Source organism: Scyliorhinus torazame, chromosome 5, assembly GCF_047496885.1.
Source record: "Scyliorhinus torazame isolate Kashiwa2021f chromosome 5, sScyTor2.1, whole genome shotgun sequence".
NCBI classification, from domain to species: domain Eukaryota; kingdom Metazoa; phylum Chordata; class Chondrichthyes; order Carcharhiniformes; family Scyliorhinidae; genus Scyliorhinus; species Scyliorhinus torazame.
Genome location: NC_092711.1, coordinates 295959699 through 295986102, shown reverse-complemented (window position 1 = coordinate 295986102; position 26404 = coordinate 295959699). Strand labels below are relative to the sequence as shown.

General features: G+C 48.3%; 1 long non-coding RNA gene across 1 annotated transcript; it reads right to left on the bottom strand.

The window, feature by feature from the left end:
- Nucleotides 1-7351: 7351 nt before the first annotated feature.
- On the bottom strand, nt 7352-24670 carry LOC140422802 (uncharacterized). The gene is made up of 3 exons (XR_011947615.1): nt 23529-24670; nt 22190-22366; nt 7352-7595 (listed from the first exon to the last, which is right to left on the bottom strand). It is a non-coding gene; the product is annotated as an uncharacterized lncRNA (long non-coding RNA).
- Between the last annotated feature and the right edge of the window lie 1734 nt (nt 24671-26404).

The window sequence follows — 26404 nt, the reverse complement described above, 5'->3', positions numbered from 1 at the left end:
TCATGGTGCAGACACACAAACTGATGGACACACAGCAAGACCAATCAACACATACAACACCGCAGCCAATCACCAGTTAGAGCACACTCACTATATAGACAGAGGGCATCAGAGTTCCCGCTCATTCGGGATGCAGCCTCTCAGAAGGACAGAGCTTACAGCTTACAGCACAGATCTTCACCATGTGCTGAGTGCACAGACTGGTTAGGACAGGCATAGGTCTTTAGTTTAATTTAACATTGTGTTAACCCACAGTGAAAGTATGTTCAATAGTTTCTAACTTAATAAAATAGTGTTGTACTATTTTAAGTGTTGGTGGCCTGGATGTGTTCCACGGATTCTGAGCACACAACACATCATGGTACCAGTAGTTGAAAGATGTTAGAACTTCTTAGACCTACCTGCAAGTGATCTGCCTTCCACCAGCATACAGCATATAGCCATCCTGCAAGATGGACAGCGTCCGCCCGCCGCCGCCGCTCCGCATCACCGGTAACCTAGGGGCCAACTGGAAGATATTCATACAACGCTTCCAGCTCTACCTTGAAGCCACAGACAGGGAAGCTGCCTCAGACACCAGGAAGATCGCTCTCTTCCTATCCACGGCCGGGGAACATGCCATCCACATTTTCAATTCTCTCACCTTTGCTGATGGTAAAGATAAATCAAAATTCAAGACGGTCCTCCTTAAGTTTGACAGTCACTGCGACATCGAGGTGAATGAAAGTTTCGAGCACTATGTATTCCAACAGCGTTTGCAGGGTAAGGATGAACCTTTCCAGTCCTTTCTCACCCACCTCCGCATCCTTGCGCAGTCTTGTAATTACGGGCCCACCTCCGACTCCATGATACGCGACCAGATCGTTTTCGGTGTTTTGTCGGACCCCCTACGCCAGCAGCTCCTCGGGGTAAAGCAGCTCACCTAGCGATTGCCATCGAGACCTGCGTGCTACATGAACACGCCACTAGTCGCTATTCCCACATCCATGCGGCTGAAACGGTGCGGCAAGGTCCCCACGAGGCAGAACAGGTCCAAGCAATCGAGCAACTCCAGGGCCTCAGCCTGGATAAGGGCGGCCATTTCGCGCGCTTTTCGTGGACTCCCGCGCTTGTGCGCACCGAACGAGGGGACGGCGGCGTCGACGAACGCACTGCGCAGGCCGCACCACGTACGACCGCACCGCGCATGCGCAGTGGCGCAGCGAACGTACTGACGCTACAACGTGCGGCAACTGTGGCTCCGCCCACTTAAAGGGGCAATGTCCTACCAAATCCCGACGATACCTGCGATGTGGCAAACTTGGCCACTATGCTGCTTTATGCAGATCAGATCAGCCTGCCAACTCTCGTCGCTCCAGCGAGCCTCGTAGGAATGTCCGGGCCATTCAACCCACGGTCACCGAGCCCGATTCGGACCTGCTACCCGATACTGACACCGAGGACCCGAAGGCGCCTTTTCGAGTCGGTCTCATTACAAAAAACAGGGTGTCGCCGAAGCAAAGAATCCAGCCTCTATACAGCATCGATCCGGACGATGAGTGGTGTCAACCAGAATTTGTCGCCCACCTCAGAGACTAAATTTATGAACTTTTCGAATTTATGGACTCTCTGAATTGTTTTGTTGCTTTGTTTGATTGTTTCCCTGGTTTGTATATAGTGTTGATCTCGTTACTCTTGTTGCATACTGCTTTTCTGCACCAGGCAACTTCCCATGTAAATAGCTTAGTTCTCATGTACGTAGTCCTGTAAATATGTCTTCGCACCCCACACGTAGTTAGGAACAATCTCACCACACATTATTTATTGCCACACACATACATTTTTTATAAAAGGGGGGATGTCATAATATACACCAGTATATCATGGTGCAGACACACAAACTGATGGGCACACAGCAAGACCAATCAACACACACAACACTGCAGCCAATCACCAGTTAGAGCACACTCACTATATAGACAGAGGGCATCAGAGTTCCCGCTCATTCGGGATGCAGCCTCTCAGAAGGACAGAGCTTACAGCTTACAGCACAGATCCTCACCATGTGCTGAGTGCATAGACTGGTTAGGACAGGCATAGGTCTTTAGTTTAATCTAACATCATGTTAACCTACAGTGAAAGTATGTTCAACAGTTTCTTTTTTTAAAAAATAATTTTTAATAAAGGTTTTCATAAAATATCAATAACAAAATGAAAAAGAAACCCGACAGGGTTAAGTACAAAACACAGTCCAGAAAAGCAACCCTCCATACCCCCCTTCCCCGCTGTACATAAATAATAAATTAACATTAACACCCCGACTTAACACAACAGGTGTATACACCCCCTCAGACCCTTCAGTGTAAATAACAAAAACAATAACAAAGTAAACCCCCCCCCCCCCCCACCCCGCCCAAGCTGCTGCTGCCATTGACCAATGTCGACCGCTCTGCCAGGAAGTCTAAGAATGGTTGCCACCGCCTAAAGAACCCTTGTACCGACCCTCTCAAGGCGAATTTCACCCTCTCCAATTTAATAAACCCCGCCATATCGTTGATCCAGGATTCCAGGCTTGGGGGCCTCGCATCCTTCCACTGAAGAAGAATCCTTCGCTGGGCTACCAGGGATGCAAAGGCCAGAATTCCGGCCTCTTTCGTCTCCTGCACTCCCGGCTCCTCTGCCACCCCAAATATTGCGAGCCCCCAGCCCGGTTTGACCCTGGATCCTACCACCCTCGACACCGTCCTCGCTACGCCCTTCCAAAATTCCTCCAGCGCTGGGCATGCCCAGAACATATGGGTGTGGTTTGCTTGGCTCCCTGAGCACCTAACACACCTGACCTCACCCCCAAAAAACTGACACATCCTTGTCCCGGTCATGTGTGCCCTGTGCAGCACCTTAAACTGTATGAGGCTGAGCCTCGCGCACGATGAGGAAGAGTTCACCCTCCCCAGGGCATCTGCCCACATCCCTTCCTCAATTTCCTCTCCCAACTCCTCCTCCCACTTACCTTTTACCTCCACCACCGAGGCCTCCTCCTCCTCCTGCATCACCTGGTAAGTTTCCGAGATCTTCCCCACTCCCACCGACCCCCCTGAGAGCACCCTGTCCTGTACTGTGTGTGGCCGTAGCCGCGGGAATTCCACCACCTGCCGTCTGGCAAACGCCCTTACCTGTAAGTACCTGAAGGTGCCTGTACTTCTCCTCCAGCTCACCCAGGCTCGCAAACTTCCCATCCACAAACAGGTCCCCCAACTTTTGTATCCCTGCCCTGTGCCACCCCGCAAACCCTCCACCTGTTCTTCCCGGGGTGAACCGGTGGTTCCCCCGTAATGGGGTCCCCGCCGAGGCCCCCACTTCCCCCCTGTGCCGCCTCCACTGCCCCCAAATTTTGAGGGCAGCCACCACCACCGGGCTCATGGTATACCTCCTTGGAGGGAGCGGCAGTGGTGCCGTTGCCAGCGCCCCCAGACTCGTACCCACACAAGATGCTGTCTCCAGCCTCTTCCATGCAGCCCCCTATCCCTCCATCACCCACTTGCGCACCATCGTCGCATTGGCGGCCCAGTAATATCCACAGAGGTTGGGCAGCACCAGTCCCCCCCTATCTCTACTCCGCTCCAGAGCACCCAACACATCAATAAAATCTTGCGGTGGAGAATCGAGCTCTCCACCTATAATTAGGAGATTTTGTATCGCCCCGGTAAACTCAATGAGCCCCCAGATGCCCGCTCCTGAGGTACATGTGCCAGCGCACAGGTAGACCAACTCCGGGCCCTACACGACAGCCTTTGTCACCCGGGGGTCACTCGATTGTACCATCTGGTCAAAGCTCGCAATCTGCCCTACTCCGTCGAGGAAGTAAGGACAGTCACCAGGGACTGCCAGGTCTGTGCTGAGTGCAAGCCGCACTTCTACCGGCCGGACCGTGCGCGCCTGGTGAAGGCTTCCCGCCCCTTTGAACGCCTCAGCGTGGATTTCAAAGGGCCCCTCCCCCGACTGTAACACGTACATTCTCAGTGTGGTCGATGAGTACTCCAGATTCCCCTTCACCATCCCATGCCCCGATATAATGTCTGCCACCGTCATCAAGGCCCTCAGCACCATCTTCGCTCTGTTCGGTTTCCCCGCCTACATCCACAACAACAGGGGATCCTCATTCATGAGCGATGAGCTGCGTCAGTTCCTGCTCAGCAGATGTATCGCCTCCAGCAGGACGACCAGCTACAACCCCCGGGGAAACGGGCAAGTAGAATGGGAGAATGGGATGGTTTGGAGGGCCGTCCAGCTGGCCCTACAGTCCAGGAACCTCCCAGCCTCTCGCTGGCAGGAGGTCCTCCCTGACGCTCTACACTCCATCTGGTCACTATTGTGCACCGCCACTAATAACACACCCATGAACATGTTTTTACCTTCCCCAGGAAGTCCACATCCGGGGTGTCGCTCCCGACTTGGCTCGCAGTTCCAGGACTGGTCCTTCTCCGTAGGCACGTCCGACTCCACAAGGCGGACCCCTTGGTGGACAGGGTTCACCTGCTCCACGCCAACCCTGAATATGCCTACGTGGAGTTCCCCGACGGCCGCCAAGATACTGTCTCACTCAGGGACCTGGCACCATCAAGTTCCACCCCAACATACTCCCCCACCCATGCCCCCCCCCCCTCCCACCGCGCCGCCAACATTGACCCCACCAGACCAATCCCTCCCCCCCTTCCCGCACAAGAGGACGAAGAGGATTTCGGCACGCTCCCGGAGTTCCCCGATGACTGGCCAGCAACAGCACCGCCACCGGTGCCACCTCCACCACCGCCAGCACCGACTTCGCCACCACCGTTACGCCGCTCCCAACGAAGCACCAAAGCACCTGATCTGCTGAACCTTTGACGGACTCCGGACCGTCAACATGGACTTTTCTTTTTTTCTTCCTTGTTTTCCCCATTCTTAACACTGTACACAATTGCACTATATGTATATAGTTTCACATCACCCCCGCCGCACTCATTTTTAACAGGGGGTGAGTGTGGTGAACCACTGTATTATGGGATGTAAGGTAGGACCTGCACTACAGGTTCGCCGGTAGTCCCTGCCGGCTGGCTCCACCCACTATGAACTGTATAAATATGCGTGACCTCCATTGCCCTGCCATTTCGCCAGCTACAGCAGGAGGCCACGCATCTGACTGCAATAAAGTCACAGTTGTACCCAATCTGCGTCTTTGTGCAATTGATTGCGCATCAAGAGTTTAAGTTTTTGTTTGGTTTGATTGGCATTTTTGCTCCTTTTCTTTTTGTTGCAACGGCTATATGTTATTTAATTGAATTGCATGGGGTAGATTGTTTTTCTTTTTCCTCTGGGACTGGGTGGGAGGGGACAGTATGCTTTTTTTGGGGAGAGGGGGACTACCCGCGCTAGCTAACTAAAGTCGGCTAGTGAACGGAGGTGAGGAGAGAGGAGGGCTGCGGACATTGGAGCCTGGTTATCAGGTTTCGATGGGCCTACGAGGCGAGCTGGTGGGGCGGGGAGGATCGATACTGGGGGAGATTTTCACGAGGGCAAGTGCAGGGGAGGATGTGGGGAGGGGGTTCAATGTTAATAATGGAAAGGGACGGGTCAGGCTCATGGGACAGGGCCCGGTGGTATGACGATGGTGGATAAGAAGGGTGGGGGGCTGAGAGACCCCCAGTTAGGATAGTCACGTGGAACGTGAGAGGGTTAGGAGGCCCAGCCAAGAGGTTAAGGGTGCTTGCGCATCTTAAAAGTTTGAAGGCAGATGTGGCAATGCTGCAGGAAGTTCACCTGAGGATGAAGGACCAAGTGAGACTTAAAAAGGGCTGGGTTAGTCAGGTGTTTCATTCTGGATTTGACGGAAGAGCTCGAGGGGTAGCGGTAATGGTCAGCAATAGGGTACGGTTCCAGATGGAGAAGGTGGTTGCAGATCAGTGGGGTAGATATGTGATTGTGACAGGGGCGCTGGAGGGGAGGCTAGTGGCGCTGGTAAGTGTATACGGTTCCAATTGGGACGATGTGGGATTCGCGAAGAAGGTGTGTGGGGCCATCCCTGACTTGGACACACACAAACTGATAGTGGGGGGGACTGGAGCCAAAATTTGACAGGTCACGACCGCGCTCGCTGGCCGTGTCAGTGAGGGGCGAAGGCGCTGGCTGGGCTAATGGTGGAAATGCGAGGGGTGGACCCTTGGAGGTTTCTGCACCCGAGGGAGCAGGAGTACTCGTTTTTCTCAGCGGTCCATAAGGTGTACTCGCGGATTGACTTTTTCATGGTGGGGAAGGCACTGCTGGCTGGGGTAAATGGGTCGGAATACTCGGCAATTGCAATATCAGATCATGCTCTGCATTGGGTGGATATGGTACTGAGAAGGGGATGGTACAGAGACCAGGCTGGGAGGGCTGGGAGCAGGGGGACTGTATGTGTTAATGGTGACTATGGGTGATTCCTGATTCCTTTTTGTCATTTGTTTATGTTAGCATGCGGGCCAATGTCTGGGGTTTGGCGGGAGGATGGGATCTAGCACAGGGCTAAATCGCTGGCTTTGAAAGCAAACCACGAGCAGGCCAGCAGCACGGTTCGATTCGCGTAACAGCCTCCCCGAACAGGCGCCGGAATGTGGTGACTAGGGACTTTTCACAGTAACTTCATTTGAAGCCTACTTGTGACAATAAGCGATTTTCATTTCATTTATTGTTTATTGATGGGTGTAAATTTGGGAGAAAATGTGAAAAAGGAGAATAAAAAAATATTATTTAAAAAGTTAAAATAATGTGACAAATGTCTTACAGCAACTTACTAACAATGAAACTTTAATCATTATTTTGGCCCCATTTAGAATGATTGTGTACATGTGTGTAAGTGTGCATGTCCAAACTCAATGTTATCCAAATAGCAAGCAAAGTAGGGTGGCACGGTAGCACTGTCGTTAGCACAGTTGCTTCACAGCTCCAGGGTCCCAGGTTCGATTCCCGGCTTGGGTCACTGTCTGTGCGGAGTCTGCACGTTCTTCCCGTGCGTGCGTGGGTTTCCTCCGAGTGCACCGGTTTCCTCCCACAGTCCAAAGATGTGCAGGTTAGGTGGATTGGCCATGATACATTTCCCTTTGTGTCCAAAAAGGTTAGCTGGGGTTACTGGGTTATGGGGATAGGGTGGAGGTGTGGGGACTTAGGTAGGGTGATATTTCCATGAGCCGGTGCAGACTCGATGGGCCGAATGGCCTCCTTTTGCACCGTAAATTCTATGATCTATGATCTGTGGATTAGGCAGTGCAAATTGTCATTGCTGGGAGGAAGTTTCTTAATGTTTGGTGGGGATACCAAGTTAACCAACACCCTTAACGTCAATAGAAAAAAAATACTGAACTAGATGATCTTAGCGTTTATTTAAAAACAAAACAGATCTAGCAAATTCTATACTTACAAATTAGTCCAAATGCCACCTCAACGTCTGAGCCATGTCTCGAACAGATTCAAACATAAGTGATGAAAACAGTATATAAATTTAATGAGGAAATCCAGCCGATTTTGTTTTTAGATGCCCACTGTTCCTCAACCTTCAAATCCTGCTGATGCCACCTGGAGTATGTTCAGTTTTGATACCGGTATACCTTAAGAAAGAGATATTGGTTTTGGGTGCAGATTCACCAGGATGACACCAGGATTAAAAGGTTAATATATGAGGGCAAGTTACATAAATTTGCCTTGTATTCACTTGTGATTGGCAATTTGATCGAGGTAAAAGGATTTGATGGGTTAGATGTATATTTTCTAAGTATTTTGTTATTATATCCTTTATAATAGATTCTAGCATTTTCCCCATGACTGATGTCAGGCTAACAGGTCCGTAATTCGCTATTTTCTTGCTACGTCCTTTCTTAAATAGTGGGGTTACATTTGGTTTTTTTTTTTTTAAATATTTTATTGAAAATTTTTGGTCAACCAACACAGTACATTGTGCATCCTTTACACAATATTATAACAACACAAATAACAATGACCTATTTTATAAACAGAAAATGAATAAATAATAAATAACAAAAATGAAAACTAACCCTAATTGGCAACTGCCATATCACAAGTAACACTCTCCAAAAATATAATTTAACAGTCCAATATATAATTATCTGTAGCAACGACCTATACATATTATACAGTATATATTAACAACCCTGAGAGTCCTTCTGGTTCCCCCCCGCCCCCCCCCCACCCCGCCCCGATCCTGGGCTGCTGCTGCTGCCTTCTTTTTTCCATTCCATCTATCTTTCTGCGAGGTATTCGACGAACGGTTGCCACCGCCTGGTGAACCCTTGAGCCGACCCCCTTAGGACGAACTTAATCCGCTCTAGCTTTATAAACCCTGCCATGTCATTTATCCAGGTCTCCACCCCCGGGGGCTTGACTTCTTTCCACATTAGCAATATCCTACGCCGGGCTACTAGGGACGCAAAGGCCAAAACATCGGCCTCTCTCGCCTCCTGCACTCCCGGCTCTTGTGCAACCCCAAATATAGCCAACCCCCAGCTTGGTTCGACCCGGACCCCCACTACTTTTGAAAGCACCTTTGTCACCCCCATCCAAAACCCCTGTAGTGCCGGGCATGACCAAAACATATGGGTATGATTCGCTGGGCTTCTCGAGCACCTCGCACACCTATCCTCCACCCCAAAAAATTTACTGAGCCGTGCTCCAGTCATATGCGCCCTGTGTAATACCTTAAACTGAATCAGGCTTAGCCTGGCACACGAGGACGACGAGTTTACCCTGCTTAGGGCATCTGCCCACAGTCCCTCCTCGATCTCCTCCCCCAGCTCTTCCTCCCATTTTCCTTTTAGTTCATCTACCATAGTCTCCCCTTCGTCCCTCATTTCCCTATATATATCTGACACCTTACCATCCCCCACCCATGTCTTTGAGATCACTCTGTCCTGCACCTCTTGTGTCGGGAGCTGCGGGAATTCCCTCACCTGTTGCCTCGCAAAAGCCCTCAGTTGCATAAAACTGAATGCATTCCCTTGGGGCAACCCATATTTCTCGGTCAGCGCTCCCAGACTCGCGAACTTCCCATCCACAAACAGATCTTTCAGTTGCGTTATTCCTGCTCTTTGCCACATTCCATATCCCCCATCCATTCCCCCCGGGGCAAACCTATGGTTGTTTCTTATCGGGGACCCCCCCAAGGCTCCAGTCTTTCCCCTATGCCATCTCCACTGTCCCCAAATCTTCAGTGTAGCCACCACCACCGGGCTTGTGGTGTAGTTCCTCGGTGAGAACGGCAATGGGGCTGTCACCATAGCCTGTAGGCTAGTCCCCCTACAGGACGCCCTCTCTAATCTCTTCCACGCCGCTCCCTCCTCCTCTCCCATCCACTTACTCACCATTGAAATATTAGTGGTCCAATAATACTCAATTAGGCTCAGTAGTGCCAGCCCCCCCCTATCCCTGCTACGCTGTAAGAATCCCTTCCTCACTCTCGGGGTCTTCCCGGCCCACACAAAACCCATGATGCTCTTTTCGATCCTTTTAAAAAAAGCCTTCGTGATCACCACCGGGAGGCACTGAAACACAAAGAGGAATCTCGGGAGGACCACCATCTTAACCGCCTGCACCCTCCCTGCCAGATACCATATCCCATCTCTTGAAATCCTCCTCCATTTGTTCCACCAGCCGCGTTAAATTTAACCTATGCAATGTGCCCCAATTCTTGGCTATCTGGATCCCCAGGTAACGAAAGTCCCTTGTTACCTTCCTCAACGGTAGGTCCTCTATTTCTCTACTCTGCTCCCCTGGATGCACCACAAACAACTCACTTTTCCCCATGTTCAATTTATACTCTGAAAAATCCCCAAACTCCCCAAGTATCCGCATTATTTCTGGCATCCCCTCCACCGGGTCTGCCACATATAGTAACAAATCGTCCGCATACAAAGATACCCGGTGTTCTTCTCCTCCTCTAAGTACTCCCCTCCACTTCTTGGAACCCCTCAACGCTATCGCCAGGGGCTCAATCGCCAGTGCAAACAATAATGGGGACAGAGGGCATCCCTGCCTTGTCCCTCTATGGAGCCGAAAATATGCAGATCCCCGTCCATTCGTGACCACGCTCGACATCGGGGCCCTATACAACAGCTGCACCCATCTAACATACCCCTCTCCAAAACCAAATCTCCTCAACACCTCCCACAAATAATCCCACTCCACTCTATCAAATGCTTTCTCGGCATCCATCGCCACTACTATCTCCGTTTCTCCCTCTGGTGGGGCCATCATCATTACCCCTAACAGCCTCCGTATATTCGTGTTCAGCTGTCTCCCCTTCACAAACCCAGTTTGGTCCTCGTGGACCAGCCCCGGGACACATTCCTCTATTCTCATTGCCATTACCTTGGCCAGGATCTTGGCATCTACATTTAGGAGGGAAATAGGTCTATAGGACCCGCATTGTAGCGGGTCCTTTTCCTTCTTTAAGAGAAGCGATATCGTTGCTTCAGACATAGTCGGGGGCAGTTGTCCCCTTTGCTTTGCCTCATTAAAGGTCCTCGTCAATACCGGGGCGAGCAAGTCCACATATTTTCTATAGAATTCGACTGGGAATCCATCCGGTCCCGGGGCCTTTCCCGCCTGCATGCTCCTAATTCCTTTCACCACTTCTTCTACCTCGATCTGTGCTCCCAGTCCCACCCTTTCCTGCTCTTCCACCTTGGGAAATTCCAGCCGATCCAAAAAGCCCATCATTCTTTCCCTCCCATCCGGGGGTTGAGCTTCATATAATTTTTTATGAAATGTCTTGAACACTCCATTCACTCTCTCCGCTCCCCGCTCCATCTCTCCTTCCTCATCCCTCACTCCCCCTATTTCCCTCGCTGCTCCCCTTTTCCTCAATTGGTGTGCCAGCAACCTGCTCGCCTTCTCCCCATATTCGTACTGTACACCCTGTGCCTTCCTCCATTGTGCCTCTGCTGTGCCCGTAGTCAGCAAGTCAAATTCTACATGTAGCCTTTGCCTTTCCCTGTACAGTCCCTCCTCCGGTGCTTCCGCATATTGTCTGTCCACCCTCAAAAGTTCTTGCAGCAACTGCTCCCGTTCCTTACTCTCCTGCTTCCCTTTATGTGCCCTTATTGATATCAGCTCCCCTCTAACCACCGCCTTCAGCGCCTCCCAGACCACTCCCACCTGGACCTCCCCATTATCATTGAGTTCCAAGTACTTTTCAATGCACCCCCTCACCCTTAGACACACCCCCTCATCTGCCATTAGTCCCATGTCCATTCTCCAGGGTGGGCGCCCTCCTGTTTCCTCCCCTATCTCCAAGTCTACCCAGTGTGGAGCGTGATCCGAAATGGCTATAGCCGTATACTCCGTTCCCCTCACCTTCGGGATCAACGCTCTTCCCAGCACAAAAAAGTCTATTCGCGAGTAGACTTTATGGATATAGGAGAAAAATGAGAACTCCTTACTCCTAGGTCTGCTAAATCTCCACGGGTCTACACCTCCCATCTGCTCCATAAAATCTTTAAGTACCTTGGCTGCTGCCGGCCTCCTTCCAGTCCTGGACTTCGACCTATCCAGCCCTGGTTCCAACACCGTATTAAAATCTCCCCCCATTATCAGCTTTCCCATCTCTAGGTCCGGAATGCGTCCTAGCATCCGCCTCATAAAATTGGCATCATCCCAGTTCGGGGCATATACGTTTACCAAAACCACCGTCTCCCCCTGTAGTTTGCCACTCACCATCACGTATCTGCCCCCGTTATCCGCCACTATAGTCTTTGCCTCGAACATTACCCGCTTCCCCACTAATATAGCCACCCCCCTGTTTTTCGCATCTAGCCCCGAATGGAACACCTGCCCCACCCATCCTTTGCGTAGCCTAACCTGGTCTATCAGTTTCAGGTGCGTTTCCTGTAACATAACCACATCTGCCTTAAGTTTCTTAAGGTGTGCGAGTAACCGTGCCCTCTTTATCGGCCCGTTCAGCCCTCTCACGTTCCACGTGATCAGCCGGGTTGTGGGGCTTCCTACCCCCACCCCCCCCCCTTGTCGATTAGCCATCCCCTTTTTCCATCTCCTCACCCGGTTCCCACGCAGCTGTATCTCCCCCAGGCGGTGCCCCCCCGCCCATCCCCACCCATACCAGCTCCCCCCTCTCCCCAGCAGCAGCAACCCAGTAATTCCCCCCTCCCAGCCCCCCGCTAGATCCCCCGCTAGCGTAATTACTCCCCCCATGTTGCTCCCAGAAGTCAGCAAACTCTGGCCGACCTCAGCTTCCCCCCGTGACCTCGGCCCGCACCGTGCGACGCCCTCTCCTTCCTGCTTCTCTATTCCCGCCATGATTATCATAGCGCGGGAACCAAGCCCGCGCTTCTCCCTTGGCCCCGCCCCCAATGGCCAACGCCCCATCTCCTCCACCTCCCCTCCTCCCCCATCACCACCTGTGGAAGAGAGAAAAGTTACCACATCGCAGGATTAGTACATAAAACTCCTCTTTCCCCCCTTTTTAACCCCCCTCTTCGCCCCCCACATTCGCCCCACCACTTTGTTCAAACGTTCTTTTTAATAACCCGCTCATTCCAGTTTTTCTTCCACAATAAAAGTCCACGCTTCATCCGCCGTCTCAAAGTAGTGGTGCCTTCCTCGATATATGACCCACAGTCTTGCCGGTTGCAGCATTCCAAATTTTATCTTCTTTTTATGAAGCACCGCCTTGGCCCGATTAAAGCTCGCCCTCCTTCTCGCCACCTCCGCCCTCCAGTCTTGATAAACGCGGATCACCGCGTTCTCCCATTTACTGCTCCGAGTTTTCTTTGCCCATCTAAGGACCATTTCTCTATCCTTAAAACGGAGGAATCTCACCACAATGGCTCTGGGAATTTCTCCTGCTCTCGGTCCTCGCGCCATCACTCGGTATGCTCCCTCCACCTCCAACGGACCCGCCGGGGCCTCCGCTCCCATTAACGAGTGCAGCATCGTGCTCACATATGCCCCGACGTCCGCTCCCTCCGCACCTTCAGGAAGACCAAGAATCCTCAGGTTGTTCCTCCTCGCGTTGTTCTCCAGTGCCTCCAACCTTTCCACACATCGTTTCTGATGTGCCTCATGCATCTCCGTCTTCACCACCAGGCCCTGTATGTCGTCCTCATTCTCGGCTGTCTTTGCCTTCACGACCCGAAGCTCCCGCTCCTGGGTCTTTTGTTCCTCCTTTAGCCCTTCGATCGCCTGTAGTATCGGGGCCAACAGCTCTTTCTTCATTTCCTTTTTGAGCTCTTCCACACAGCATTTCAAGAACTCTTGTTGTTCAGGGCCCCATGTTAAACTGCCACCTTCCGACGCCATCTTGGTTTTTGCTTGCCTTCCTTGCCGTTGTTCTAAAGGATCCACTGCAATCCGGCCACTTTCTCCTCCTTTTTTCATCCGTATCCAGGGGGGATTCCCTTCTGGTTTACCGCACAGTGTTTTTAGCCGTCAAAATTGCCGTTGGGGCTCCTATCAAGAGCCCAAAAGTCCGTTTCACCGGGAGCTGCCGAAACGTGCGACTCAGCTGGTCATCGCCGCACCCGGAAGTCTGGGGTTACATTTGTTACCTTCCAATCCACAGGCACCGTTCCAGTATCTATAGAATTTTGAAAGATGATCACCAATACATCCACTATCTCTACTGCCGCCCCTTTAACACTCCCAGATGTTGATCATTGGATCCAGTATCAACTTTCAGTCCCATTAATTTCTTCAGCACTAATATTTTACTAATATTAATTTTGTTCCGGTCCTCGCTCTCACTAGTCCTTTGGGTCCCCAATATTTCAGGAAGGTTTTTTTGTATCTCCATGATGCTGCCCACAGGTTCTGGTCCTGCATGCATTGGTTCCTGCCAGGGGTGGAACCCAGAAAATCTTGACCAAAGTATTTGTTTAGTTTCTCTGCTATTTTCTTATTACCTATTATAAATTCTCCATTATCTGCCTATAATGGGCCCATATATGTCTTTATTAGCCTTTTCCTTTGCACATACCTATAAAAGTTTTTACAGTCCATTTTCATGTCCCTCACTAATTTACTTTCATTATTTTCTCTTTATCAATTCATTGGTTCTCCTTTGCTGAATTTTAAAATGCTCCCAATCCTCAGTTGTATTACTTTTTGCAACTTTGCCTCTTCCGATAGAATCTTTAAGTTCTCCAGTTAACCATGGTTGGATCACTTTGCTTTTTGGCTTTTTGTGTCTTAAAATAATGTAAATTTGTTGCAAACCATGTATAGATTCTTTAAATGCTAGCCATTACCTGCCTACTATTGTAGCTCCTAATGTAGTTCCACATTCTACCACAGCCAACTTGTTCCTCATGCCTTCCTAGTTTGCTTTGATTAGATTAAAGACCCTAGTTCCAGATTGAATTACATCACTGTCAAATTACATGTAAAATTCCATCATACTATGGTCACTCTTCTCTAAAAGTTAATTTACAATGAGATTGTTAATTAGCACTCCCTCATTCACAATATTATCACAAATAGTCCATTCCATAGTTAATTCCTCAACATACTATTCCAGAAAAACATTGCATATACATACCAGGAATCTGTTCTCCTCAGAATTAATGCTAATTAATTAATGTACAATGAACTAATTAGTTTACCCAGTCCATATGTAGATTGTAGTTATTCTGTTATCCTTGTTACATGTACCTCTAATTTCTTGATTTATACCATGCCCCACATTACCATTACTATCTGATGGCCCTTAAACAATTCCTACCAATATTTGCTGCCGCTGACTGTTTCTTAGCTCCACGTAATTTGATTTTATATCTTTTTTTTTTTTTTTTTTTTTTTTTTTTTATAAATGTTTTATTGAAAATTTTTTCCCAAACAACAATTTTTCCCCTCTTACAAAGCAAACGCAACAATAACAATACAGAAATTTTAAACAATACACAAGTAACAAAACCCCTTTATCTTTGACCTAAACTAACCCCCCCCCCCCCACCCTCCCCCTGGGTTGCTGCTGCTGGTCATCTGTCTTCCCTCTAACGTTCCCCTAGGTAGTCGAGAAATGGCTGCCACCGCCTGGTGAACCCTTGAGCCGATCCTCTCAGGGCAAACTTTATCTGCTCCAGTTTAATGAACCCCGCCATATCATTTACCCAGGCCTCCAGTCCGGGGGGTTTCGCCTCCTTCCACATGAGTAGGATCCTGCGCCGGGCTACTAGGGACGCAAAGGCCACAACGTCGGCCTCTTTCGCCTCCTGCACTCCCGGCTCTTCCGCAACTCCAAATAGAGCTAACCCCCAGCCTGGTTTGACCCGGGCCTTCACCACCCGCGAAATCACTCCCGTCACTCCCTTCCAATACCCTTCCAGTGCCGGGCATGCCCAAAACATATGTGCGTGGTTTGCCGGGCTCCCGCCACACCTCCCACATTTGTCCTCCACTCCAAAGAACCTGCTCAATCTTGCTCCCGTTATGTGTGCTCTATGTAGCACCTTAAATTGAATCAGGCTAAGCCTGGCGCATGAGGAAGAGGAATTTACCCTGCTTAGGGCATCAGCCCACATACCCTCCTCTATCTCCTCCCCTAGTTCTTCTTCCCACTTTCCTTTTAGTTCGCCCACCGACTCCTCCCCCTCTTCCCTCATCTCTCGGTAAATCTCTGACACCTTGCCCTCTCCGACCCACACCCCTGAAAGCACCCTGTCCTGTATCCCCTGTGTCGGGAGCAATGGAAATTCCCTCACCTGTTGTCTAGTAAATGCCCTCACCTGCATATATCTCAAGAAATTTCCCCGGGGCAACTTATACTTTTCCTCCAATGCTCCCAAGCTCGCAAAAGTCCCATCTATAAATAAATCTCCCACCCTCCTAATTCCCAACTGGAACCAGCTCTGAAATCCTCCATCCATTCTTCCTGGGGCGAACCTATGGTTGTTCCTGATTGGGGACCCCACCAGGGCTCCCCGCACCCCTCTCTGTCGCCTCCACTGTCCCCAGATATTCAATGTTGCCGCCACCACCGGGTTCGTGGTAAACTTTTTAGGTGAGATCGGTAGCGGCGCCGTCACCAGCGCCTCTAAACTCGTCCCTTTACAGGACTTTCTCTCCAGTCTTTCCCACGCCGCTCCCTCACCCTCCATCATCCATTTACGTATCATTGCCACATTGGCGGCCCAATAGTAATCGCCCAAGTTCGGTAGTGCCAATCCTCCTCTGTCCCTACTACGCTGAAGGAACCCCCTCCTTACTCTCGGAACTTTCCCTGCCCACACGAAGCTCGTGATGCTCCTGTCTATTTTATTAAAAAAGGTCTTAGTGATTAGTATAGGGAGACATTGAAATACAAATAAGAACCTCGGGAGGACCATCATCTTAATTGCTTGCACCCTGCCCGCCAGCGATAGAGGCTGCATGTCCCACCTCTTGAAGTCCTCCTCCATTTGTTCTACCAACCGTGTCAGATTAAGTCTGTGCAAGGTTCCCCAGCTCCTAGCGATCTGAATCCCCAGGTATCGGAAGTTTCTTTCCACTTTCCTTAGAGGCAAGCCTTCTATCTCTCTACTCTGGTCCCCTGGATGTATCACAAATAATTCACTCTTTCCCATGTTTAGCCTATACCCCGAGAAATCCCCGAACCCCCTCAAAATTCGCATAACCTCTATCATTCCCCCCGCTGGGTCCGACACGTATAACAATAGGTCATCCGCATATAACGAGACTCGGTGTTCTTCTCCCCCTCTAATCACCCCTCTCCATTTCCTGGAGTCTCTCAACGCCATGGCCAGAGGTTCAATTGCCAACGCGAACAACAATGGAGACAGCGGGCATCCCTGTCTTGTTCCCCTATATAGTCGGAAATACTCCGATCTATGTCGACCTGTAACTACGCTTGCCGTTGGAGCCCCATAAAGAAGTCTAACCCAGCTAATAAACCCGTTCCCAAACCCAAACCTCCTTAACACTTCCCATAAATACTCCCACTCCACCCTATCAAATGCCTTCTCTGCGTCCATTGCCGCCACTATCTCTGCCTCCCCCTCCACTGGGGGCATCATTATCACCCCTAATAGTCGTCGCACGTTAACATTCAGTTGATTTTATATCTTAATCTCTTAATCTAGATCTTCTCTCATTAATGTACTGATCCCATCCTATATTAACAGTGTGATACCATCTCCTTTTAGTTTCTGTCTATCCTTCCTAATTGCCGAATGCCTTTAAACTTTCAGATCCCAGCCTTGGTCGCCCTGCAGCCATGTCTCTCTACTGGCAATTAGGCCATATCTGTTTATCTACTTCTACTGTCGCAAATGCTCTGTACATTCAGATGGAGTGCCTTTAATTCTCTTATGTTATTTTCACAATTTCTATCCTTAACTACTGGCATGCTTTCATGCTTGTACACTCTGTCCCTTCCTACCACATTGTTACCAATTTCCCTTATTGCTCGCTTTGCTTCTCCTCTGTTTAGTTTATCACATCTTCCCTTCCCCCACCAATTAACTTGAAGTCCACTCTCTGCTGCCTTGGTTATATAACATGCAGGTGCAGCAAGCAGTTAGGAAGGATGATAGTATCATAGAATCACTGCGGTGCAGAAGGAGGCCAATCGTCCCATGTAGTCTGCACTGACCCTCCGAAAGAGAACCGGCCCAATCCCCCGCCCTATCCCCGTAACCTCACCTAACATCTGGACACTAAGGGGCAATTTAGCATAGTTAATCCACTTAACCTGCACATCTTTGGATTGCGGGAAGATGCCAGAGCACCCGGAGGAAACCCATGCAGACACTGGGAGAATGTGGGAGAATGTGCAAACTCCACACAGAGTCAACTGAGGCTGTGAGACAGCAGTGCTAACTACTGTCCGCCCCTATGCCAATATGTTTGCCTTCATTGCAAGAGGACTTGAGTACAGGAGCAAGATGTCTTATTGCAGCTGTGCAGCACCTTAATGAAACGTCACCTGGAGTTTTGATCTTCCTCGTTCAGAAAGAATATACTTGCCATAGAGGAACTTGGGAGGGGGAGGATTCAGTGTCGTGACATAGGTACCAATTCATTCCTGGGATGGCAGGGTTGTATGAGCAGAGATTGGGTTCACCAGGCCTGTATTGACTGGAGTTTAGAAAACAGAGGGATCTCATTGAAATGAGTAAAATTCTGATAGGGCTGGATACACTGGATTCAGAGATATTGTTTCCTCTGGATGGCGGGCGGGGCGGGGTGTGTGGGTAGGGCGGAATCTGGATCAGGGGGGCTCAGTCTCAGCATGTGGGGTGGGTCATTTAGGACTGAGATGAGGAGAAATGTCTTCACTTAGAGGGTAGTGAACCTGCAGAATTCTCTACTACAGAAGGCTGTGGCGGCCAAGTCAATGAATATATTTAAGAAGGAAACAGATTTCTAGACACAAAAGGTGTCAAAGGATATGGGGAGAGAGGGGGAGTATGGCGTTGAGATAGAGGATCAGCCATGGGCATATTGCATGGTGGAGCAGGCACAGGGGCCACATGGCCTACTCCTGCTCCTATTTTCTTTGTTTCTATGATTTGCCCAAACACTGCTCCAACATGGTTGAGGGAAAACAATCCTAATGGTACAGCTTCCGCTTTCCTTAGTACTGGTGCCAGTGCCTCAGGAATCCAGAGATTTATACCTTTGCGGTTCTACTTTTTAATTTAGCCTCTAGCTGCCCATACCCTTGGAGCAGAATCTCCTCCCTAGGTCGACGTATATCATTGGTACCAATGCCACGACCACTGGATCCTCCCCCTCTCACACCAAGTTCCTCTCAGCACAGAGTAGATGTCCTGAAACCTGGCACCAAGCAGGTAACACAGCCATCAGGACACTCGCTCTTGGTTACAGACTATACTGCCTGTAACCCCCACACTATACTTTCTCCTACTACCATTACATTATTAGCTCCACCCCTTTGAATTGTTTCCTATTCCATGATGCAATGGTCAATTTGCCCATCCATCCCTCAGTTCTTCACTCTCGTTTGTCCAGGTTGCAAGAGCCTCAAACCTGTTGGACAATTGCCAGGGATGAGGTGCCTCCACTTCTACCTTCTTGATCCCCTTACCTACCTCATTTGCAGTCACACCAACCTGCTCTGACCACTAAGAAAAGCAGAAAATGCTATCCTAAGGGGTGTGACTGCCTCCTGGAACAAAGTGTCCAGGAAAATAGTCTCCCTCCCTGATACGCTGTGGTGTCTGTAGCTCAGCCTCCAGCTCAATGAATCAGAGCCTAACCTCCTCATGCCGTAGATACTTACTGCAGACATGTTTGCCCTGGATCACACTGGCATCCAGGAGCTCCCACATCCTGCAGGCTTAGGACATCATTTGCCCTGCCATTCTTATTGTATCATAATTAATTTTGATTCACATTAATGTTGCCTCTCACCCTACTTTCTGTATTAATTGAAACCTTAGTAATACAATAAATGCCATCATTTAAGAATAAAATAAATATTGGACTCACTAGATTCTGACATCACTTCTGTTAGTGTCTCTAAATTAATTTTAAGGTAGGTCCTTTTTGGGTTACTTAAATATTTAAATTTTTAAAAATTTCAGCTCCATAAAAACATTTCCTAACAGCAGTCTCACCAACCAATTGACTTCCGTCTTTTCTGTTTGAATTTTTTTCTCTAATTCAGCATGTGGTTGAGGCTGAAGTTGCTCCTCTGCAGGTCCTAAGCAGGTCTGTGTATCTGCCACTCCTTCACCCGGTTCCGTCTGAGTCAGTTATTTCTCAATAAAGTCTCATTCTTTACAGTCCCTCTCTTCTCACTGATGTTTTGCTCTTCATAACCCACTCTCCTCGCTGAAGTCTTGCTCTTTATATCCTGCTCTCCTCACTGAGGTCTTACTCTATATACCCCTCTCCTCTCTCAAGTCTCAGTCTTTACTCCTTGCTCAAGTTTCATTCTTTATCCCCTCGCCTCGCTGAAGTCACACTCTTTACAGCATGGGGGCACAGTGGTTAGCACTGTTGCCTCAGCGCCAGGGACCACGGTTCGATTCCAGCCTTGCGTGACTGTCTGTGTGGAGCTTTCACGTTCTCCCAGTGTCTGAGTGGGCTTCCTCCCACCGTCTAAAGATGTGCAAGTTAGGTGGATTGGCCATGCTAAATTGTCCCTTAGTGTCCAAAGATGTGTGGGTTAGGTGGGGTTATACTGTAAACGTAGTGGGGGAGGGGGGGGGGGGGGGGCTAGGTACAGTGCTCTTTCCGAGGGTCAGTGCAGACGCGTTGGACCGAACGGCCTCCTTCTGCACTGTAGGGATTCTTTGAAGCCCCTTGGCAGTTTCCTATGCAGTTTGCCTTCCAAAAAGTTCCTTTACTCTGGGCACTGTACAGGAGGCCAGCCAATGAAAGCTAAAAGGAGAAAAAGTGTAAGAAAGTCAAAAAAGATTTTTGTGTGCGCAACAATTCCTACATTTTAATTAAATGGATGAAATTCAATGCAGAAAAGTGAGATTATACATTTTGGAAGGAATGAGAAAAAATATATAATCTAAATGATGGTGCAAAAGCATGAAAATCTGGAAGTATGCGTGCACAAATCATGAAGGTGATGCAGGACCAAGGCTAACAAAGCAGTTAATAGAGTATATGTTAGGTGGATTGGCCATGATAAATTGCCCTTAGTGACCAAAAAGGTTAGGAGGGGTTATTGGGTTATGGGGATAGGGTGGAAGTGAGGACTTAAGTGGGTCGGTGCAGACTCGATGGGCCGAATGGCCTCCTTCTGCACTGTATGTTCTATGTTCTATGTGATCCTTTAGGGCAGACGTGAAGGCTTTGGCGAGGGTACAGAAGATAATTCCTAGAATTATTCCAGGAAAGAGAGATTACATTTACATCGGTAAACTGAGAAGCTGGGGTTGTTTTCCTCAGAGGAGAGAAGGCGAAGAGGAAATTTGATCGACGTGTTTACAATCATGAATCATGGAGTAAATCAAGAGAAATTGCTTCCAATGGTAAAGTGATTGGCAAAAGAAGCAGAGGCAATGCGGGAATTTTTTTTTACAGAGTGAATAATCAGAATTTGGTTTTGTTATGTATGCCAAAAAACCCAATAAAAATATTTTTAAAAATAATAATTTGAATGAGGAAAACACTGCTCAATAAGGTTGTGAATAGAAATTTAATTGTAACCTTCGAAAGATCATTGGATTGGGATTTAAAGAAGTAACAATTCTAGGTGTATGGGGAAAGAGCAGGGCTCTGTTACTAACTGGACTGCCCTTCGAGAAAACAGGGTAAACTTGAGTGGCCTTCCTCTGTCCCAGGAAATTCGCATTGGGAATCGGTACATCAAAAATAGGAAGCAGAAGAAGGGAAATGAACCATATTTATAACTGGACTGTATTCATTGTCTCCTAGGATTCTATTCTATTCATCTAGTCATTGGAAAACCCTTACTTCTTGGGAGGTAACTATGATGATTCCGGTCATCAGGAATTTAAGTTATGAGGGAAGGTTAAGGAAGTTGATCAGTTTTCTTTGAAAAAGAGACTGCCTGAAGCAAGTTTTGAAAACTATAAAGGGGATTAACAGCATTGATGAAGGGCTAATAAGAATATGAGTAATTGCTGCCAAATGGGACAGTCACCGTTGAAGCAAATGATGCAATGGGTTCTATGTTGCAACTAGATATGTGACTGGAGAGAGATGAGATTGTAAGATATGGGAGAATGTGTTCTCCCGCCAGAGCTGAATTGCACCAGTTTTACGATACCCTTGGGGCTGTAAAGCGGCTGCAATTCAGTGTTCCACGCCATGCAAATTTATGCATGGTGCAGAATACAAGGGATTCTCAGGGAATCCCGCTATCGGGCCGTCATCTCGAGCAGGCAAACTGATAGCGAGGTCCCGCAGCCGGCCATCCCCCACCGCACCACAAATTGGCCCTGAATCTCTTTCCCCACCCCCCACCCCCGCACAGCAGCACCCCACCCCCGGACTGCCTGGGTGCCCCCACTACCCCCAAGCACAGGGGTGACCCAACCTGCACCCCACCCCCCTCCCCCAGGGACCCTTGTAGTAGGGGACCACCCTCAGGGACCCCTGTAATAGAGGGACCCCTCCACCCCACACACACACACACACAGACCCCCCTCCAGAAATGGACCTCTATCTGGAATCTAGAGGGCAGTCCAGAAAGTGCAGTCTGAAGCACTATAGCTGTAATATTTACCTTGCAGCTCCACATGTCCATTCCTCGAAAGAGAGCTGTGCCTCTGTCCATTAGCTGCAAGCCATTCATAGATTTTGATTCGCGGTCTGTGTTGTACAGCTACTACAAACCATCTGCAGCTTTGATCCATTCATAACCCTTCAGGCTTCAATGGCCAAAGTGGTGTAAATATTCCCCCTTCAAAGAGATGAAAGAGCAATGAAATGACACGTTTGAGTGATTGGATGCAGAGTGCACTTTCATAGGGGTCTCTGGGAAGGTCCCCCTAATACAGGGGTCCTGGAGGGGGTCCCTTATTACAGGGGTCCTGGGCCACCCCCATACTTGGGGATGGGGGTCACCGGGGCAAACTGGGGGTGGGAGGCTGCTATGCGATGTGGCGGGGGTGGGGGGGGGTTGCTGATGTGCGGTGTTGGGGGGAGTGGGATGGGCTTGGATAGTGTCTACCATCGTAGTCTTAGCTTAGTGGACCTCAGGGCCCACCACGAGGTGATTCCCAGCCGCGGGGAGCGGAGAATCACTAGAGGGCGGAGAATAGGGCGCCAGGCCCACTAAATAGATGCAGATGGGTCATTACGACAAGGTAGATTCAGAAAGAATGTTCCTGATGGTGGGGGAGTCAGAACCGGGGGTCAAAGTTTGAGGATATGGGGTAAACCTTTTTGGACTGAAGTGAGGAGAAATTTCTTCACCCAGAGAGTGGCGAATCTGTGGAATTCGCTACCACAATAAGTAGTTGAGGCGAAAATATTGTGTAATTTCAAAAGGAATTAGATATAGTTCTTGGGGCTAAAGGGATATGGGTAGGTGGGGAGAAAGGCGGGATCAGGATATTCAACTTGCTGAGCAGCCATGATCAAAATGAATGACAGAGCAGGCATGAAGGGCCGAATGGCCTCCTCCTGCTTCTATTTTCTATATAAGTTTCTATTTATTTGCATTTAGTTCCGTGCTTCCGCTGGCATGCAGCATGGAACTTGTTCATGCTGCCAGCGAGTGGTCGAAGCATGGTGTTCGGGTTGGCACCCAGCGCCAATCCCGATTTTGCAATCCGATGCCTGATTTTCCGTTACATCAGGGAACACAGACTGGGCGTCCTGCAGACGGAGAATCCCACCCATTATTTTTGATGATTTCTACTTAGCTAATATTTGAGACATATTCTTTGAGGTTGGCTGCTGCTGAATCCAATTCCCACCGCCAGCAGCAAGAACAGAAGGCAGTTACGTTTGTTTCCTCCTAGCGGAGTAAAACCGTTATTCATTTGCCGGTGCCCATTCCTGGACAACTACTTCAAAGTAAAGGAATGTGTTGTACTTCTGCAATTGATTGGACTCACCAATATGAAACAGGCAAGCTTCCCGGCTCCACTGGCACCCGGACACATCTTTTGAAGCAGAAGCTTGAGACATGGACGACAAGTGCTTCAATCTATTTGCCCTTCACAGGACAAGGGTAACACATTCGGACGGTATTCAGAGATTCTGGGTCTCTACCTGAAACCAGGCCTCCATGTGACATTAGCTGTTCTAAATTGAACACAGGAAATCGAACTGAACAACAGACTCAATCTGGTTCCTAAAATTAAGGCAAAATACTGCAGGTGCTGGAACTCTTTTTGAAAATAAAAGCAAAATTCAGGAAAAACTCAGCAGGTCTGACAGCATCCGTGGGGGGGAGAAACAGAGTTAACGCTTCAGATCTGAAGAGACTTCCGCTTGTGATGGGTTTAAGTTGTTGAAAAAGGGGAGGAGACAGGTGGGGGAAAAGAGAAAATCAGGGTTAGGTTGGGTGGGGGAGATTGAATGACAAAGATGTCATGGAACACAAGGCAAAGAGAGTGGTAATTAATAATAATAATCGCTTATTGTCACAAGTAGGCTTCAATGAAGTTACTGTGAAAAGCCCCTAGTCACCACATTCCGGCGCCTGTTTGGGGAGGCCGGTATGGGAATTGAACCCACACTGCTGGCCTTGTTCTGCATTACAAGCCAGCTGTTTAGCCCACTGTGCTAAACCAGCCCCTATTATAGTATTAAGGCCACAAAGCATTAGTGCCAACTAAGTGTTAATAGCAGAATGAAGATTTTTTTCTGGCTGAAAAAACGTGAAAATGAGATACAGGCTAGCACTGGGGGGAATAAAATTCAAAATGGAGAACAGAGTTTACAGTCCGAAGTTGTTGAACTCAATGTTTTCCAGAAGGCTGTAAAGTGGCAAATCAGGAGATGTTGTTGTGCTATTCCTCCAACCTGTGTTGGATTTCACTGGAACATTGAAGCAGGCCAAGGCTTAGACCTAGTCCTCAATCTGGCCCCCGTGGGCATGAGTCCAATGCATGAAAACTGCACAATTGTATTTGAACAAGCATTGGAATGGCTGGAATGAAAAAGAAAAATGTTAAATCAGTAGAAAACAGATCAAATAGCTTGTTGACATTATAACAATAATAGTGATCCACTTCCTTTGCCTTTGTAAGTAAATGCACCAGCCAGCGAAGGACTGAGCTACACAAAACAGGAACGTTTCAGTTCAATATCCAATTTTTATTTTTAGCTGAGCACGATCATAATTTATTAATTTTTGGCACTAACAGTTTAATGTTTGACTCCTGGAAATTGTGAAATGGGTTACTGAATGGAATCCAGCTTTATTTGTACATCAACAATATCAGTTTCCTTCGGGAGAGGAAAAAGCAGTGGGGTCAACTTCTGACATTGTCAGTTTATCCATTAGTAAAAATTAACTTCTAATCCTAGTCATATTCTCATAGTGTTGCTCTGATATAGATTTGGGAATGGGGCAGGTGAAGTGACTGGGCTGGCAAGGCAAAGGCCTAAACAATCGGAAATATAAACCAGAGCACAAAGTTACTCAACAATTTGTTGAAAGTTCATCAACAGTGTGCAGCAACTTTATAATCCAGAAATGTAATCAGACCCAAGTGCACACAGTGATGATGATATTCAAAGGCGTAATCAGAAGCAAGATTTAAAAGGTGGGTTTTAGGAAGGTTTGGGGCAACATGTTAGCACAGTGGGTAGCACTGTTGCTTCACAGCGCCAGGGTCCCAGGTTCAATTCCCGCTTGGGTCACTGTCTGTGCGGAGTCTGCATGTTCTCCCCGTGTCTGCGTGTGTTTCCTCCGGGTGCTCCGGTTTCTTCCCACAAGTTCCAAAAGACGTGCTGTTAGGTGAATTGGATATTCTGAATTCTCCCTCAGTGTACCCGAACAAGCGCCGGAGTGTGGCGACTAGGGGATTTTCACAGTAACTTCATTCAGTGTTAATGTAAGCTGACTTGTGACAATAATAAAGATTATTAATATTATTGAAATTGTTGAAGTAAGTGGAGAGGAAGGAGGGTTTAGCGTGAGAATTCATAGGGCATAGGGCACAACCACTAATGGTGGGTTTTAGGTAGATATGGACGCATTAAAAAAGAGTCAGAGGAACAGAGTTAGAGAGGGCTGAAAGAATATAGAGGTAAGGCGGGCATGGATGGGTTCTTTCAGCTGAAACGGGTTATCTAGAACTTGGAAATGATTGAATGAATGGAACGCAATGAAGCTGAAACATGCAGTGTAGTCTAATCGAGCTATATGGTGTTATTGGCAGAGGATTTCAGGAAACCAGGAAGTCAAATTATGTTCATACATCAATGAGTTCTGAACATTTTCCTTGATATATTCAAATTGTTGTCAACTCTTGTGTAGTGCTAGTCCCACAGATCTTTCTACACTTACATTACTTTACCCACTGAACCATCAGGATACTTCCTTTCATTTCTTGCTTTGTCACCACACACAGCATCATTAATTCAGAGTGCTGTCACCAGGATTTTAATAGGCATGATTTTTCTGGGGTGGTGGTGAGATGTGAAACTTTTGGATAATATTAATTTGTGCAAAATAACGAGCAGAATGCAAAATTTTGTTCTTTCAGAGTTGAGTAATTCCTGGAAAGAGCATTTTTAAAAAAAAAAGTATTTTTATTAAGGTTTTGCAGAATTTTTCATAATAAAACAGTAGTAACAATAATAACAAAACAAACTAAGGTGAACATTAACATAGTGCAAAAAGAGAATATACAATAACAATTAAATAGACATTACCCCACGCGGCTCAGTCTTCCCACACCATCCCAATGAAGCACTCACACCCCCCCCTACAGATTGCTGCTGCTGACATTTTAATTTTCCCCGAGAAAGTCGACGA